The following is a 20040-nucleotide window of genomic DNA, read 5'->3' as shown; positions in this document are numbered from 1 at the left end:
TGGTCATGCCGAGACTGAAAGGGATGGAGGCAAAGACAATGAAATTCAAATTCAAATTCCCCTATACTATGCATGTTTATTTGTACAAAGTGGATAGGCTTTAGCAGAATATTTTATACTTAACCATAGTGCTAAACACAGGGTGTTCAGAAATGAAAATGATTAGCAAATGTCCAATCTTGTTATTGTTTTACTGTACCAGAACAGACATAAAGCAGCACAAAATTGTATGAAAAGTTTTGTGTATGCATATACTATATATATATATTTTGAGCTCTATCATCCCTGAAGCAAGATTTACTATGCAACACAGTCGAAAAAAACACAAAAGCATTTGCTTACATAAGCTGTTCTTCAGGTCATAACACAAACGCCTCTCTCAGTGTGGGTGTGACATTGCTTGGACCTTAACAACATAGATGTTTGTGATGTTTTGTTGCCCCCTAGTGATGCCACTTCATTTCTCCACTGCTTAGTTCTTTAAAAATGTTCATAGACGCAAGAGCTTCCTGCCTCCTGCCTTCAACAAACTACATCATAACTTAATACTTCTACTTGGTACTTGAATTGGATGAAAAAATATGAGCATTTCTGAATCCTCATAAGGAACTAGATAGCAAGCTTACAGGAAAAATACGACTAGCATAGTTGGCTTGCCCCCGTGAGTTTAAAGTCAGAGCTAAGATGTAGCAGTCACTGTCACCACACAGGGCAAAAGCTCCCAAGGGCCTTTTCCTCAGCGTAGACACTAATCATCTGACACAGTGAAAGGTTGTTGCTTTTGCAGAATTTCTGAAAGCACTGGAAGTTGCTGTTCCAAATGTACAATGGCACGCCATCACAAACACTTACAAGAGGGGACAGTCAGCTACCTATCACAGACTCCACATTTGCACTATTAGTAGTCAGTTTAGTAGTTAAGTGTTACATTAACTTAAAATTAGCTGATCTTTTTGAGGCCACTGAAGTATATGCCTGCTTTTCCAGCTGAGGTCATCTACATGTTGATGACATATACGTCATACATAGATGTGACAAACTTTCACATTTCTTGTTTTAAGCTGGGTAGTTGTTTCCTTTACAATTCTTTATATTACTAATATAAAGCTGCTTTTCAAGAAAAAAAAAAACCACAACCAGCTTTGAAACCAAAAGGCAATATTGAAACAAAAAGCTTTCCCTGGAAAACTTGAGCTGAATCAGAGCTCTTGTTCAACTAGCACTTCATTAGAATCCATTTTATGATAAACTACCTATACTTATGCACTACTAATGCACTACCTCATGAGTATTGGTCCTTCAGTCTATTTAGTGAGCTGGGTCTGCTTGTGGGCCACACTTCCGATGAATGCAGTATGTGCCCCATTATTTTGAGCTGAAAGGTGTATCACAGTAAATTTACTTCTGCACTACTCTAGAAATGACCATATATATCCTTTTAACACATTTTTTCAGTTTTCCCATTCTTTTAGTCCACACCACTTCAAAAACAAATTGAGAGTAAGTCTGATGTTATATTCCACTTCCCAGCAATCTGAGGCAGAGGCCTAGAACAAATATTGCATCTAGAGCAAGCAAACACATCATGATTTCCATTTCATGAACTTGTAAGCTCGTTCTTAAAACTGTGTTTTTAATCAGCTTTTCTGTGCATTTCTTTTTGCTTATGAGCTTACATAACTCATATACTTATTTCTTCATTCATCAATTTCTTAACAGTAAAAAAAGTGGGAAACTTGAAGCATGCTTCAAAGTTGAAATCCTAAAGAATTAGTTCCTATTACTGCCTTTTGAAAAGCGCAGCAACAAGCTACTTCTCTAGTACGATTACGATATTGGAAAATACAGAGCATATCATGTAACGTTTTGAATAAAGTGGAGATTTCAAGACTCAGTTCCAATCAAAAACCTTTTGGATAACTGAGGAAGTAGGGGATCAGGTCAGTACCAGATATCACTCATTCTTAGAGCCAGAAGCTATATGAGGTTTGAATTTCATTATAAAACTCACACGGACTTCAACCAAAACAGAATAAGGGACTTCTCACATAAAAGGGTGGTAGGCATTTTGTCACCTTCCCTACACAAGGAAGGTTTCTTAGTTATTTTTGGTCTTTTTATTTCATTAATTTGATAAAAATTGAAAGAACTTTCCATCACACAGCTATATTTAGATCTGAGGTAGACCATATCTGAAGAAAAACATAATAGAAGTGCTACCTACTGAATTCTGTTGTTACTGTAAATAATAAAGAAGGGTATGAAATGCTGCATAGTCTTGTTAAATAAATTGCCTCACTGGACAAAGCACTTGTTTAATAATAATTCATTCCCCACTTGGCTCAGCAAATGTCTACTTCTGAAACAGATATGGGTTAATTAAACATTTCTATAATTTTTCTAGATTAGTTATTTCTCATGTTTTGCATTCTCACGCAGTGTCTGTTTATCCTCTCAATGAGTCCAGTGCTTCACTAAGGATCTTAGTAAAAAAGCCTCCCTTACCATCCATGTCCTTTAGCATTCATTCCAAACGTAGATCAAGTCTAGAACTAACCGGCTTAGTCACTGGATGTCACTGTTGCAGCACTAAACTTAGGTATCTTATCTGGAAACAGGAGGCAAGTATACTTGTATGTATTTTATTCCTTTGCTATTATTAAAGGGTTTCATTCCTGCTCAGGTTGAAGTCACTGTGAGTTTTATTATAGGTTGAGTACTTAGAATTGCTCAGGCTTGAGGATAATTTATGCTTTTATGCTAAGGGGAGACTATTCTTCCAGTGGCTTTTCATTTAATTTTTAAAACTCTGTTTCTATTTTAATTTTAAAATGTACCCTTTCTTAGTTCTTTGTTTCTGCTGCTCTGAGAAGAGTTTTATTTCTAAATATATTTGTATATATATACAATGTACATAATTCTGGTACTATATATATACACATATATACATATTTATCTATATGTATGCACATATAACATCACCATAAGATTTCTAAAAACTTTCCAAAATAATTTTCTTGGTAGGTTCATATAAGCAATAAATTTAAAGGATTAATTACTGCAAAAATAAAACAAGCTTTTTAACAAGCCTGGGGAAAAGCAGAACAGCAAGAGAAATGCCAATCTACATGTTAATAATTTTGAAAATTGAGTAGCTTAAACATGTGCGTAAGTAGCTTACAAAGTCAGTGTCATTTCTTACAAGGGCTTTTCCAAAACCCCTTGAAATGTATTACATCAGCACCAAAGTTATCAACTATAAGTATACTATCACAGTATTATTTAACTGTTTCCAACTCTCATTTAAATTAAACAAAATGAAACTAAATGGAACCTGTTTTTAGATAAACAACCATAAAGCAAGCAGAATTCCTATTCATTGGACTTGCTACTGATTTATCAGAAAGTTGTGAGCATGCCTGTAGTTCCTTTGTTTTGACAAATGACGAATAGAAGTGAAAGTTATTTTCTCTATGGTGAATTTGACTGGGAGACACTAGTTATAGATGCTCCTATGAACAGAACCCAGGTTACCTTCCGTGCCATCTTATTTTTTTAATATGCCAACTTCTCACAGGTTGAATTCTCCTCTGTGATATGGCTGGGGAATAAATAAAGAAGGCACAGGAGACGCTCAAACCATGACATAAGGAACAACAACAGGAGTTTCACAATATGCTTTTAGAAAAGTATTTTGAGGGTATGAGTAAATGAAGGAGATGGCAACTGAGGACATCACTATCCACTGCCAGTTCTGGGAAGTCTGAGCAGCTAGTAATAAAGTATTTACCAGTGGACGTGCCAAACCTGTATCCACCCCTCAGCTCCTGCTGCTGCAGTGTCAGACCTGCTTCCTTCTGTTCACCCCACCTCAACACTGGCCTTACCCTCTTGCCAAGAGTGGCTCTCAGCATCCTTGTCCCAGCTGTCATTTCTGTTATATCACCTGCCGACTCCTAATGTCTAAACCAGACACAGAAAGGCAATCCAAGCACATAAGCAGGAAAGCTGTTTCCCAGCCCTACTGGGCTGCTAAAAAAGAAAACAAAGCATTACCAACAACTACTGTGATAAAGACCTCCACTCCTTGGGCTGGCTGCGTCCTCACCAACTCACTGGCTTGCAGCCTGCCAGGTGTTTATTCGGAGAGGAAAAGGCTTCTCTGAGAGATATAGAGAGGGCAAAATTTGTTTGGGAAATGCTGCATAAGCTCTGGCTGTCTTCAGCTGCTATCCAGTATCTAAGATGACATCTCTAAGCTCAACAAGCTCTTAAAGTGTTCTCATGAGAAGTCATTAGACAACTAAAACCAGCCAATTGTTCCTGTGTGACAGTTATTGCAGTGCACGTGCTTAACCAGAGAATGAAGGACAATTATTTACACAGTATTCCTAACTCCAAAAAGGCACAGAAAAATTGTCTGCCCTTTGCCATGTTCCTGCTCTCCAAGAAGCTGTGGACAATTCACGTTTCTTTCCCAGATCACAGAACACTAATCTGTCTTCAGCAAAGCTCATGCTGCCTTCCAGTATTATTACTATTTTTTTCCAGTAATAGAGAATGAGTAATAAATAATGAGCAGATTAGACACAGGTAGGAAGTCTAAATATCAGTCTGTACTTCAAGAAAGGGGGAAGTACTAGATTCAAACTGCAAAAAACAAAGCATGTTCAAAGTTCCGTATCATACTGTTTCAAAGCTAATCAGTCAAGAGAAGACTATGTCAAACATGGAATATTTTGTACACTGTAATACTGAAACTCATGATACAATACTAAAAAGTTGCATGTCACAAGTCCTGTGAGACTACTCCAGGTGGGAGACCCCTTTCAAACTCATTAGATAAGAGCTACTTTAGATGACTGCTATATATCAAATTATTTACTGGATAATATCATTTGTTCCTTTCTTTAGTAGCAAAATGACTTCAACTAATATGCAGGATTCAAAACATCTCTTATGTGCAACAGTTTCATGGCACACACACAAAGCAAAAAACCAAAAACAGATCCTTCGCAAGATTGCCTGTCTCAGGAGACAGGAAATGGAACATAATGCCTTTCACAAGAGTTTTCCATTTGGGCTTGATCTTTTCAAAATGAAGAGTAAACATCTGGGATGCTGACCAGCTAAAATCACTTAAGCATGTGTCTAACTCTAAACACATAAGTAATAACATTGGAATAAGGAAGTATTTTTAAAAGGAGAAAAACACATAACAGGTTGCTACATAAAATTGTAGTTACTGCTGTATTCTTGTCTCATCTAGCAAGTTCAGACATGTTGGTTTGGTCAGTAACTGGACGAATGAATCAACTGAAACTGTATCCATAGTAGTTCTTTAATAGAAAATAATTAAATTAATGATGGTTCTTGTGAAAGATTTACTAACCGTACTACCAGAGAACAAGTCAGACAGGAAACTGAGAGTGTAGTCTATGGAAGACTAACAACAATGCAGTGATCCTGTTTCACTCATTAGAAAAAACACATATTTATAGGTGCTTCATGGGGACTAAGGACATCCTTAGTACAGCATAGTTCAACACAATTGTACAGAATACTCACAGAAGTTGTATTTACAATGTATGGAAATTTGTGTAGCTTCTATGGAAAAATCCAAATTTAATTTCTGTAAAATCCTAGTTTGCTGAGTGGCAAATTTTTAAATGGCAAGTATCTCCCACTGCAATATTCTGATGATATAAACAGCTTTTTCATAATCACTATGAAAGACAATATAAAATCAAAACCCACCATCACACTTTTGGATGCTTCTCTGAACCAAACCTACAAGAGGTATGTTTTTTACAGATCAGATTTCCTTCTGATGCTGATTTTGTGAGGCTTTTTAATAATGCATCTTTTTCATTAAACATCATTGTGAACCTGGATCAGGGGTTGAAGTCTCTCTCCATCTTCCCTGAATTAGCCCATTTTAATAAGAAAACACGCGGAGAAGGAGGATTTTTCATAAAGCTCATGTGCTGTTGGTAAAAGAAGATTAAGAATTACTCTATATTTTCCTTTGATCCTCTGCAATCTCTTTCCAGCACCATACAAATCTCCTCTAGATTCTGGCAGAAACCTGACAGCTTATTTGATTTCTTTACAGCAGGTGGAATAGCAGGGGTGATATTTTTTGCTTCCTTACACTACAGGGTAACAAAACCTGCCCAGAGCCAAGACACTATAATACACACATGCTGCTCTAATACACTGGATAACTGTTCTAATAGAAATGTATAAATTTCTTTCACAAAATAACCCTCATATAAACAAGTTGGAATTGCTTACACCTATGTTTCAAGGGAGCTCTTAATACAAACTACTTGCAATAATTCAAACACTGAAACAGTTTTCTCTCAATAACTAAATGTAAGCTGAACAAAGGTTTCTTATACAGTCACCAGAGCGCTCTGTTGGGCCATACTTAATTAAAGATATTTAAATATTCCTCCCAACAGACTTTTTTCCTCCAATACTCTTTTTTAATTTTGTTGCTTGTTGGAGAAATAGCTGATATACAGATACAAAATACCTGTTTATGGTGGCTTTTCACCATATGTAGAAATTCACATAAAATTCGACCAAATTAATTTTTCCTTCAAATACTTTGTAATTATATAAAAATAATAATAAAAAAACCCAAAACCACTTATACAAAAATACTACAATTATTTAAATAGAATAAGCAGCTTACTTGGAAGCTATATGCAAAAGAAAGTGTGTTACTATTAGACTGATTGAAAGATTTCCAATTTCAGATCTTTTTGATGGAAAGACAGGTTGTTGTTGTATACTTTGCTCCTTCCTCTTGCCCTGAAATTCTGCAATACACTGACATGCATAGGTTTCAGCCAGGAATGAAAATTAAGAGAAAAGCTATATATTGAGAGATACAGATTCTGAATACCAACTTCCTTTAAGAAGGCTCTGTTCATTTTGTTGTTTCTTCCAGTTTGATTTTACAAAAGCTAGTTGTGAAGTAAGATTTTGTCTATTGTGCAGATGAGTCAGAATCTAAACTGGGTTAGTAAAATAACCAGCCAGTCTGTGTGATCTTCAAAGCAGAGTATCTCATGTTAATTTTTCTTAGCCACCATTTGCACCACAACCAGACTCATAGTGGTAAAATTAAACTCAACGGGGCACACTGACTGAGTCTGGAAGATTGGTGCTTGTCTCAGCAGGTCAGTTCAGCAAAGGGAATGTTGACTAAGGAAGCCTAACGAATAGTTGAGCAAGTCAATTGTGAAAAGCAGCAAAATAAATAAAGTGTGACATTGGAAGCTAACTGGCACCACTTTTTGCTGCAAAGTAAAGGTTACCACCTCCAGCAATGAGAGGTTTGTTATATTCTAATACATCTGTCTTTATGAACTGAGATGCAACCTTGATCTGCTGTACAGAAACACAGCAGTCAACTAGTACATGTGTTTCATATCATGATGCTCTTTATGTCCGTTAATGTTTGCATATATGTATGGTTGGGTTAACATCCATTCAAAAATAAAAGGGCACACCAGACACAAAATGTGAATTCTTTCAAGTCTGAATAACTTTTGTTGACTATCTTTTCTTGTTAAGTGCCCATCTCTATACACACGGTTCTGTGCTTCTAGGTTCTTGCATAGACTAGAAGTGCCAGGTAAATACTGGGAAGAGCACTGTTGCAAGACATTGAACACCATGAAGAATTCAACACACTCTCCTCTGGGACATTGTGGAGAGTGCCCTATCAGTCCGTACTTAGAAAGATGTCACAGGTCTGTAAGCATATGAAGCACTGTAAGGACTGAGCTATAATAGTATGCAGTATATTTCCTACTTGGTCAGGACACAAGAACTTCAAGTTTTGAGGGTGAATCATTCTCAAAAGCACTTTAGGTTAATTTTGCAGACTAAATTGGCATAAATATTTCAGTTATGCTTTAAAGAAATAACTTCTCTCCTTTTGTATCCTGCAGAAGGGAACCATGTGCAAATAGAGATCGCCTAAGTACAGACATCTCATAACTGTGCTGCTCTACCATTTCATATATCAGCTCCACAAAGTATGACTCTGATCATTTAATCAGGGGTGACAAATGACAAACTTCCCTCTTATTTTTGTTCCCTTACTGCTGAACTGACAAAAATAGTTAGAAGTGCAGATGCTTTCTAAATAAAAGAGCCTTGTATAGGTTACAGAATAGGGTTAGAATTGTTCATACACTGAAACACAAGAAGAAAATGAAGTTTTTCAGGACTTGTTCCAGAGATGCAAAATGATGTGTATACAGGCAAAAGCAGTTTTAAAACTCAAAGTTTTTCTTTATTTCTCTTAGTGTGGTGCAGGAAATGGAGGATGAGGTCAAATTTAACAAGAAAGCAAATCAGAGTGTTCTTCAGAGTAATCAGTTGTTCGTAAGAAAAAAATACTTTTTAGCATACGCACAAGAACATATAATAATTTAATTAATCATTTTCAACCTACGCATCTTTGACTCTACCATAGGATTTTGTTTCTTAGCACAAAAACCATTAGTTCAATCCGTGCTATTGATCAGGATGTGATTTTTTTTTTTTTTTGCAGGTTATGCCAAAATTTTAGAAATACTGAAGAACACAGGCATTATTATGACTGTTTTGTTGCATTTCAAAAAGAAAAATCTTACTGGTTTTTGAGCTGTGCTTTTTGGATACAAACTGTAAGCAGGTGCACAGGCCAGCTGGAAAGCAGAAGGAAAAAAAATAACCCAGAAAGAAGTTACAATTGCCCAAAGAGACACATTTATTTAAAGATGAATCCCTAGGGAGGTTTTCTAAGTATTTTTGGAAATAAAAATATTCATGCTAAATTAGGTCCCCCCTCAGTAAACAGCATTTTTTTCTGAAACTAAATTGCTTTTTGCTAAACATAGCTGATTCACATCATCAAAAGAAGGTCCTTTGATTTTTACAGAAGATATTTACTTTCTTATAAAAAAAAAAAAATCTCATTCTCAACTATTAATCCTTTGCTCACAACAGACAACAGAAAAAATGATTAAGACAAATATCTGTGTGAATAATGGGCTACCAGTTCTTCCTGCTTATGGAATTAAGGGGGTACTGAATAATCAATTAAGTGATCTATTGAGTAAATAGCTTGCCTGGGCATAAGGCATATCAAGGGGCATGTGCTTAAAACACCAAACATTAAAACAGTTTCTTGGTGATTGATTACTGCTCTTTGGTAAAAAGAATGAAACTTCACAATATGTAATTTGATTACCGGCTAATGATTTTGCAGATGCATTTGTGACTTAGGTGGTAGCTTTTACTACCATTAAAGTGGGAAAGCGATATTTCTTCTTTCACTGTTGCCTACCAACCTACTCCTTGTGCCTTTGAAATCAAAGTAAGTAACTGCAGCTCTGTAATAATAAGCATGGCTGTAAAGAGTACAATGAGCCTGGAGCTTTCCTCCTAGCTTGCAGATGGACCTTTATGCTAATGCCTGCAAAGTGTCTAGAAAGAACCAATTTACCTTTTATTTTAAAATTGACTTGAAAACAGACAGTCTGCTCGGTGTAGCTTTATCATTAGGTTAAAAAAAACCCAACCTGCTCTACTAGAATATACACATCTAAGGTTAAACAGTGAAGTATGTTACTGGATGAAAACAGGATTTGCGATTTGTTTACTCACTGTCTGATATATGCTGATTTTCTGTTTATGTACTTTGATTTTCAAAAAGATTAAAAAAAATCCAACTGTTTTTTCAGATTTACTTTAGAAGGTTGTCCACCGATAAGTGGCACAGCAATGTATGTGTGGTACTAAGCAATGGCTGTGGGAAAAAAAAGTCACTTCTCCACCAAGTATATTTTTATGAAAGAACCACACTAGTATTCTGCTATTACAGTGGCTACTTGTGAGAGTATCTCTCTCCCTCCAAAACAAGCAGAGTTTAAATAAAGTGGAACGCTGAATATTTACCACCTCACAGGCATGGAGATACTCCAATATCCTCTGGCAAATCTCTGCAGGTGTTTGGCTCTAGCAGATTTTAAAGTCTACTGCTCAGAAAAGCAGCTCAACCACTAGAGGGTGGGGAGGTATTCCCAAGGGTTGGGCTGTGCCAGTGCATGGTCAGTATTTTATGCAAATTGTTAACACCACAGTTCTGTAGCGTTTGCTCAATACTTTAAAATTTTTCATCTGCATATTCTATACTTTCTTGGAATTAAACATATTGATCAAATTACAGAGGTGTTTCAGTAAACTGGACCATATAGAAAACTGCGAGGTACAACTTCTCTGTAGATATGGAGGTTCCTATTAATCCCAAAGTCCAAGGTATGCAGAATCTCTAGCCAGTATGTACAGCACAATCATTTTTTCTGGAATGACACAAACAATATAACCTGATAAGGAACTATGTTTTATTTACTGCCATTGGTATAAGCTTTAAGGCTTTGAAAACATAACCAAAACAAAACTAAAATTAAAACCTGATGTCTTGGTATGTCAGCAGACCTCAGTAGTAATTAACTCACAGATTTGCTCTACACTCACAGAATGCTCTACTTACCATTCTGGAGCATTCAAAAATATATTGACTGCTTTAAAAAGCTTTCTAGAGGCACTTCAGTATCTCTTCAGAAAAAAAGCGGTTCCTCATTTGGTCACTATCACTAGAAAATAATATAAAATTCATCTCCCTTACTCCTGAATTTGTCTCTACGTTATTATTAAAGTCTTTACAACATAGTTAATGCTTTCTATACAGAGCAGTCTCCAATCTTAACAAATGCTTCTGACTACATGTACTTAATCTTTGGAATCTGCCATAGGAAACATGCATGATATCATGACTGACTATAAAACAACCCCAAATTGTAATTCATGGCTCTTAAAATCACAAACAAAAATAACACATATAGAACATCCACCAGTTCCTCTGACAAAAGGGGCTTTCTGCATGAGTATAATTTCCATTCTGCAAAGCACTTTTTGCATGATCATTTTCCATGAGCTCTATGTGCAAGTTTGTACAGGAAAACCCAGTATTTAGTGACCCATGCTAGTGGACATCATAATGTTTAAAGGTCATCTTCAGTCAGAATGCTGAGATATTGTTTCCTTAGGACTCTTTCTTCCTGCTTTTTCCCATATTAGGAACAGTTGTTACAGAATAACACACATCCAAGAAAACTCTGTTTAGAGAATGGATATTATTTGAGAATAAGAGAAAATCTGGAAACACAGGTCCCCCTTACAAGGCCCCAGCTTCTATAATTTTGAGCACTTATCAGCAAACCTTTAAAGTAATTCAAAGGCAGAAGAGAAATTAAGATGATTCCACATTTCTGACATAATGTTTAAAGAAAATGTGTGAATTGATTTTACAGATTTTCCTACCCTGGAACCAGTTGCAGAATTAGCTCAAGGAGAAGGCGTTCCACCACTTCAAGTATGTTCTAGATCTATTTTTCTAGTTCACTGCTATATTCTGTTATCTATTCTGTTCAATCACTAAAACTGCTTCACAAAGAAGAAACAATCATTTATTAGTCTAACAGTACTGAATAAAAGGTTTTGTCTGCAGTATATGTTTCGGCAAATTCCTCTTGTAAGACGGTGTTTGGCTTATTTAAATCAAGGACAACAAAAAGAAAATGCTAAAGGAATACTGCAGCTAATGGGGATATAACCCATTTGTATTTTGCAGGATGAATCCACAGGTCACTACTCTATTTGCCCATACATTTCATGGCTGACAAAGAGGATTTATTGTTCCGATTGAAAAGAGAAACATCTTTCTTCTTAGCAGAATGACTTGTGCTAACTGTTCCTGCCCATAGGTTTAGATCTGAAGGAGAAGAGGAAATAAATACCTGAAAGAAGGAATCTTTTTTATTTTATATGAGGTGCCCTGTTTATCCATGGCTGCTGCAGCATAAAAAGCAAAATAAACCCCCAAACCTTTGTTTGACATAACCTATTTTCTTAGGATAAGCAACAGATAAAAGATTTAACTCTATTTTCTACAATAAGAAGGTCGATGGATGCCTATATTCATATTACTATCAACTCACTTTTGAAAAGTAAAGAGAGATGATAAAGAATAAGTTTCTCTGATTGCTAAGTCCTCACCCTCCCCCTGCCCAGTCACTGCAATTGTTGACTGGGTTTTTTGTTTGTTTATTGTTCATTTGTTCATTCAAATTTGTTCATTTTTTTAAAGTCTGAATTATAACCATACAAATTCCTTTGTTGGGAGTAAGTCAGGTCTTAATCAGTTACACTGAGTAAACTTCCACAAAAGACAGGTCTTTCCAGACAATCAGAAAAAAAGAAGAAATAAATAATGTAATTGAGAAAGAAAAGCAGTTATGCAGAAGTATATCTTAGGCAGCAGCAGATTAAGTGTATCATTAAATTAGAATCCATTTTGAATCCATTAGAATCCATTCACGTTGCTTATTTTCAAAATGAGTTCTTTAAGTCTTCAATGCTTCTGGGGATAATGCAAGGGTTTTTAGAAACTATGTATCAATTCAAGACTTTTGAATACCCAGGCCTAATTAAGATTAACTTCAGCAAGATACATTTATTTAACAAGCTATAGAACAAGCTATCCTAGCTGGTAATACAATATAAAGTTTTATAAGAAAAAATAAATTAGAGAGAGAAAATTGGAAAAGAAAATAACCATTGATATCAGGGTAAGTATAAAGTATAACCTCCGAGGAATTAAGAAGTTAACCCTTCAGCATTATCTGATGCTGTGAAAGTACAGAATAGGCATGAACAGGATTTGAAAGTAATAATTGTACCACAGGCTTTCAATCATCATGGAATATGCAAATTGAAATCATTAATAAGCAATTTTATTCATAGACAAAATGTGATGTAAATGGAGCTAATCTTAAGCAAAGCGAGTCAACCCTGTCACTGTGCAGAGGGTGAGCCCATGCACTGCTTTCTGCATGCTGAATGAGAAAGACCAATCTGATGGCCAAGGAACTAAGTAACTTTTGTACCCCACAGGTCTCAAGCTAAGTAAAAAGGAGGCTTATAATGATGCAGTCCTGGACAGCTGCAGCAGAGCTTGAGGAAATTTTCTATTTCATTGGAATAATATGTTGTTCCTTTCCACAAACTCCATAAGGCTATACAAATACACATTCTATTTCAGCAATGCAACTAGGCTCACATTCCCCAACTGGTTATTTTTACAAAGGATGTTTTGAACAATGTGCTCATATGGCTGGCTGGTTAGGAAGAACCACATTCTTAACACACAATCAAGCTAAAACGTAATTTTCTTTAACTCTTTGCTGGATCCTTTACACAATTTAAGTACAGGATACTGTGAACTTCAATAAACATCACATTTATGAAGCAAAGTCTCACTGGTTGTTGCTTGCCACCACTAACGACAGCAAATTCCTCGAATCTGTTGTAGCAGCTTTGTTGGCTGAGAACCAACTTATACACTTTTATGATGAGAGAGAACTGTTTTAATTGCTAGGCATTTAATTACAGATAACGAGCCCCAGTCATCATCAAACAATGAATAAAGAAACACCATTGCTTGCCATCATCTAAGAAAAGGGAAGATACTGACAAATCCTGCTGACAGAGTGTTCAAGCTTACGGATAGAGAGTGTGGTATCTTAAATATTTCTATGGCTCCTAGAAGGCCAAAAGCCATGATGAGTTCTACAACACAACTACCATTTTTCAAGCCTCATTAATGCTGAGACATCAAACCAGGAGCAGAACAGACTACTTCCTGGCCAAGGTTCCAACATTCCTCATCCTCAGTCTTGGACTACGGTACAAGGTTTATTACATAGGTCTGATCCTGCACAGGCTCCCCAGTGGGACCTTTCCTACTCCACCCACAGCAACATCTGTTCTTAACTAGGCATTAGAGAGTTTGAGGAAAAGGAGTACTTCTGGTTTCAGTTAGAAAAGTGTCATAGATTCTTGCTGGTGAACAACCTTATCCTTTTTATTCTTGGTGCCGGAGGGACCATTTAACTTCCCATTGACACTGTGTCCTCAGCCAGCATTTTAGCTGTGTCAAACGTTTATATTCATCTGTTAAAATAAAAGAAGCCACAACAAGCAAGGGCTACTAATTGTTCTTTTAGTTTTTAATGGCATAACTTGACGGCTTACATATTTTTATGTTTCTTCCTTTCTCCACTGTCTCTTCAATACCTTTCCAAACCCGTACAGAAGATCAAATAGTGACATCTACAGCAGAAACTTTTGTCCAAAGAAAAAATAAAGCACAATACAATAACAGAAGCACCAGAAATATCTGTACAAACAAATTATGTCTCTGTTATATAATGCATATATATATATGCAGGTACAGCTATTATAACTAAATATCACTTATTGCAAAATATGAAGTTCTGCAGTGATGTTTCCTCATATCATCTGGCATCAATCTTGTTCATTATACTAAAAGGGACAATTCCTTCTATAGTTCTGACAATTCCCCTTACTACTGACTACAGCATTTGCACTTGACTAGGAAGAACAAATGCTTCTTTCCTCTTCTTTGTTCCCATTGAAGATATAGAGATGGAAAAAGGCTATTACAGTTAGTTTGTCCTCCCCACAATTTCTAGTAAAATGTGTAATACACTTAAACATGTCACATGGTTGAATTGGTGCCAGTGGAAATCAAACCCTTGTTATAGAAGTAATTTCAGAGTAGATAATACAGTATGTTTAACTGGTTTGACTATAGCTCAACAGCAAGGAACACTAATGCTTCATAAGATGCAATGACAACATAGTAGCAACAGTATAATTTAACTATAGTTTAAAAGTAAAGTTTAAGCCAATGGGATAAGAAAACACTTGGGCAACAGTAGTTGGACTCTCTTTGAGGCGAGCTTTAGGTTATTTTTACGTTTGACCATGATAATTCTAACTATTGAGTCAATTTTTCATTAAACTGCCAAGAAGTCACCGAAATTAACACACACAGAAGTCTGAGCAAATATGGAGTTTATAAGACTTACAGATAACAACAAGCTGTAATTAAACCTGGAATAAAGGTAGTTCTTCAGAAAACGCAAAGCATGTCAGAAACAAAGAAAGTTTCTTCCAGCTCGCATCCACAGAATAAACTTTTTGGGTAGCTTGTCTTTTATCATTATTATTTTATAGAGTTCAGCTGAAAACTTCCAGCTTGCAGAGTTTTAACCTGTGTTTCAGTTTGTGTGTTTGGAATGTAATTTTCTTATTAAAATGCAACCCATGCTGCTAACTTCAGGGTTTACCTACAGCGTCACTGGACTTTGAAATTAACTCCAGAGCAAAATGTGAAGCTTGAATTACTTATAAAAAACCCTTGATATTTGGAAAAGCAATAAACTATCACCTAATTTGGGATAAATTTTCTAAATGCCTTTTTTTTGTCCACAGATCATTGATCACATCAAGTACTTTCAGCATTTGATTTACCTAAATTACATTAGAAATTATGTACTAATGCTAAATTATAACAAAAGAAATTACAAGGTCAAGAATGAAAGCTGGAATTTTCAAGCAAGACTTAATGCCTGGCCCCACATACTTCTGTATTTCAGTATTTAAATAGCCCGTGTATGTGCTGAAGATAGTGTTGAAGTAAATTGAAAACCAGTAATCAATTACTTTAATTTCAATCTCAGTCCTAAATGGCATCTCATTGTGGGGGGAAATCCATCAATTCCAGAAAACCACCCAATAATTAAAATGCAGATCAAATGTTACAAGCACATCTTGAAAAGTGCATTTACACAAGCCTTCTGCCTTCTAACACACAAACACACAAGTAATTACTTATATAATTTCCACATGATGTGGATTTCCACATATGATTCAGAAATATGTTAGAGAGAAAACATTACAGACTATGCCTTTGAGTTCTGAACATTTATTTGATTTCAATGCTACTGTAAGCTTTGACAGGAATATCACATACCATCTAAATGATACATAGTTTACTATATGCTATTTCTATGTATACACTATTTCTTAAGTTAAAAAAAGAACAGAAAAAACCTTTAGAAGTTATTACTTTAAAAGTTATTTTGGAGTTATTTCTTTCCATTTTTGCTCAGACAAGTTAGCAGGAAGATTCTACTTTATTCAAATACCTCTCATAACTTGGCAATGGTGCAAAGTGACATAAATGTCAAAGGGAAAGTAAAAATTATTTAAATTTTGACAATAAAAGTCATAATTTTAACCCCTGAGACTAGTACATCCAGTTGAGATGCCCACTACCCAGAGAAAATGTTTTGTGCCTCACCCACCACTTACAGCCCAAAAGAAAGGAAATGCAGTCCTAATCCCAGAAAACTACCTGTAAGCATGGCATACCAAGAGGACTGAAGGCTTGAAATTAAAGCAGATTACCGCATTTCTTTTCTTAGAACTCTACAATATTGAGCAAAATACACTAGTATAGACTGAAAGAATAAACCTGGAGGAACAGATTTCCAACCTGAAAAAATAGGAAAAAGGAATACAAATAATAGCACTAGCTTCACACTGACTCTCTCTGTTTTCGTCACTTGTATTACCAGCTGTACCACTGGCTTTTGCTTCAAATCATCCTTTTCCACATTAGCAATTCAACAGTATCAGCAGAGAAAGTGAAAGACTCAGAGCACCAAACACACTTTGCTATTTAAATGTAAAAAAAATGCTGCAGAAGCCCAAAAGTTATTTAAAGCAAGTGGATGACATCAATAGATGGACAATATCAACACCGTCATCATCAAAAATGTTGAGGTATTGGAAAAAAAATTGGTATAAAGGTGTTTCCTCCCTGGTGTTTTATTCTTCCTTTTTATTGACAACCTTAACAGTGTGATATTTCATACTTAAAAAAACCCTTCCACTGTCACTACTTTCACTAAAACAATGCTGTCATTGATGAGGTCACTTAATGATTTCTGTCCGCAGATACGTAGGTACCCTAATGCGTAATACCACTGTATTGTCTGTCTTCACTATCCTGGTATAAGAACATGACCAAAATATAGAGGTGAAAACACATTACAGAAGCACATGAATAATTTTTGCTGAAAGGCTAGGCCCCTGTAGTCACAAGCAGATAGATCTATCTAGAGCAACTCAGCTGGTCTTCAATCCCATCAGTTCCTGAGTGACAGGACTGAAAAACTGGCTTTGCACCAAGAAAGCTAGTCAGATTTTACCCACCTACTGAAATGAAAGCAAGATTGAGCTCTAAAACCCCAGTAAAGTATACCTTTCACAGATTAAGCCCTGGTTTTGGGCTTTGAGCCAAGGAGTCTACTATGCCCTCCCACTGTTAAATGGTTTTATGAATTCTTTTATGCTGTTGGATACTCAAAAAACCTGACGTGCTTAAATTCTGAAGAGCATGTTTCCTCTGCTTTGCAATTGAAACATGCACTAAAGCTTTTATTTTCTCTTCCATTCTCCAAGGAGAAACTTGCAGGGTCACTTTATCGACTAATAGATTATAAAAACAGAAAAAAAAACATTTTCACCATCTAATTTGTCCTTTTGTATAATTGTGACCACAGAATTTTGTTAATTCTTTTACTAAATTCAATTACTGGCCATGCAATATTTTTGAAATACATATCTAATCTTGATTTAAAGACTTAAGATCACGAAGAGTGTCCAATGTACTTTCACAAATACATCTGGTGGCTAATTATCCTCACCACATGCATCTTACTTCTAAAAAGAATATACTACTCTTGGTTCCCAAAAAGGTAGCCTTGCTATGAAGTCAGGTATCAGAAATTTCTGCCCAAGCTATTATAGCTGGACAAAGACAACATAATTTTGATTGTTATTAGAATACAAATTATTTCATTTCTCATCTTTACTCACTCATTTCCTCCCCAACCAATCGCCAGCTAATAATTAAAGTTACCAGGAGTATTGTGAGTGGCACTGCCAGTGCTATCAAAAACCTAATTATTTTTCAAATCAATCTACCAAAAATACAATGGAAAGCCAGACAAATGTGCTAGCTAGAAAATAATGTTATAACTAGGTCATTTTTCTGCATTTTGTGTACATGCTAAAGTAAAAATCCATAAGAGGTCAACTGCTCAAATAGCAGTCCAGCTTGAACTAGGGATTTTGGACCAATTCAAATCAGTACAGTCCCAAATACTGTCCACTGAATGGCTGCTCTGTGATTTTCCCCTGCTGTTAATTGGTAAGATGCAGCTGACACCCCACACAATAAAACAGACTCACTAACTTTTTGAAAGGCATTTTACCTGGATTGGAATAAAACATTAAAGACTTATTAAGCAACTGTGGAAAGGGAAGACAGAAATATATTAATGCCTTTTGTAACTTTCACTTGGGTGCAGATTCCACAGAACCACAGAAAAGGAAAGCTGTAATAATTAAAACTCCATAGCGATTACAGATTTCCCAGTACAAATCTGAAGTTATAAGACTTCTATATTGTAAGATACTGATGCTATGTTTTGTAAACATTCTTTGATTTCAGCTATTGCAGGATGTCTTAACACAAATACAGTCAAAGGGCTTACCGCAAAAAGGAAACAAAGCCCTTAAAAGAACTTAAGAAATGTGAAAGAGAAAATTTCACATTCTTTGTGCATCAAGGTGAAAGCTTTGTACAGCTGCTCTGCACTGTAATCTTATTAATGTTGTTCTTAAAAAAAAAAAAAATCTCTAACCTAAACTTCTCTCTCTGCAAGGCTATCAAGTCATGTCTACATATAGATTAACAATGACCTAAAATGTCATATATGGATTTGGGAAGGAAAACATCCTTTAAATGTGGATATGCTGTACAAATAGAGATGATTTACCATGAAACAGCTTTCAATCAGAAAATGCCAATCCATTAAAACTTAACCTTTTCTTGGGAATATACCAATAGAATGCTACAATTAAATCTATGCAGAAAGCCAGAAACTGAAGACAGATTCTAGAAGTGTGAATATCTTAGCAATTAGGGCCTTACTTGAAAAGAGAAAATGGTCTCAGGCAAGGGCTCTACTTACCAGTCTGCTTGTCATTTTGTCCTTTTTGTTCTGTGACTTAAAAATGTAACAGCAGCAGCAACATGAGAGGTCTGGGCTTTCACCTGCCACAACAGAACAAAATTCTGAAATTCTGTTTAAAAAAAAAAATTAAAACTCATTAAATAGGAAACTCATCTCAGTAATTAGATAAACTTCTGTAAACTGTTATTCCTTACAGAACACAGAAAATTATTTCCTTCTTTCAAAGCTTCTTAAGAGCATGCACTTAAGCTCCAGAAAATTATAACTTATCTAAAGCTAGAAAAGGAAGTGTGTTCCTCTAGCTATATACTTCATTATTTCAAAGGAATCATTTGTCTACAGCAGCAAAAAATTAATGCCCTCTGGTATATGTCATACTTATTATATGAAACCATAACAAGAGAGAGAGTATTGAATACTTAAAGCTTTATCTTTCTTCAGTTTTAGTAATATCATCACATAACACTATGTTAGACATCGTCAGTATATTTTTTTTTTTTTTTATATTTACATTTCTAGCATTAGGTGATGAACAGGTTTAGAAATCATCAGGAGTTGTAACGAAGCCACTGAAAATCAGGTGGCCTTTTGCCTCCCTCTCTGCCTGAATTTACTGTTAGGACTGGAGAATGGAAATGTAGAAATCCAGGTGTGACTATAGAGAGAGAAAGAATGGAAACTATCAAAGCAAATGAAGTTAGCAGGACCTATGTCTCTTGAGCCATCTTTTGGTGAAAGACTGGCATGGGTTACAAGCAACTGTATCACAGGGTACCTTATGCATGCCAGGAAGATGAGGAGATGGATAATAGCAAAGAATTGATAAGGATTCCTAAGGCAACTGAAATGGAAGCTGAATGCCAGTGTATGTCTCTAAAGAATAATCACTTTGCAACAAAAAAAGTGTCCTTTTACATCCTGTCTACCTTTGACTAAGGTTAGGATGAGAAAAGAGAAAAACAAGAGACATTCTAAGAATGGGAAAGAACAGGAG

The sequence above is a fragment of the Ciconia boyciana genome, chromosome 10 (genome assembly GCF_034638445.1).
Source record: "Ciconia boyciana chromosome 10, ASM3463844v1, whole genome shotgun sequence".
Lineage (NCBI taxonomy): Eukaryota > Metazoa > Chordata > Aves > Ciconiiformes > Ciconiidae > Ciconia > Ciconia boyciana.
This window is presented reverse-complemented; position numbering follows the sequence as displayed.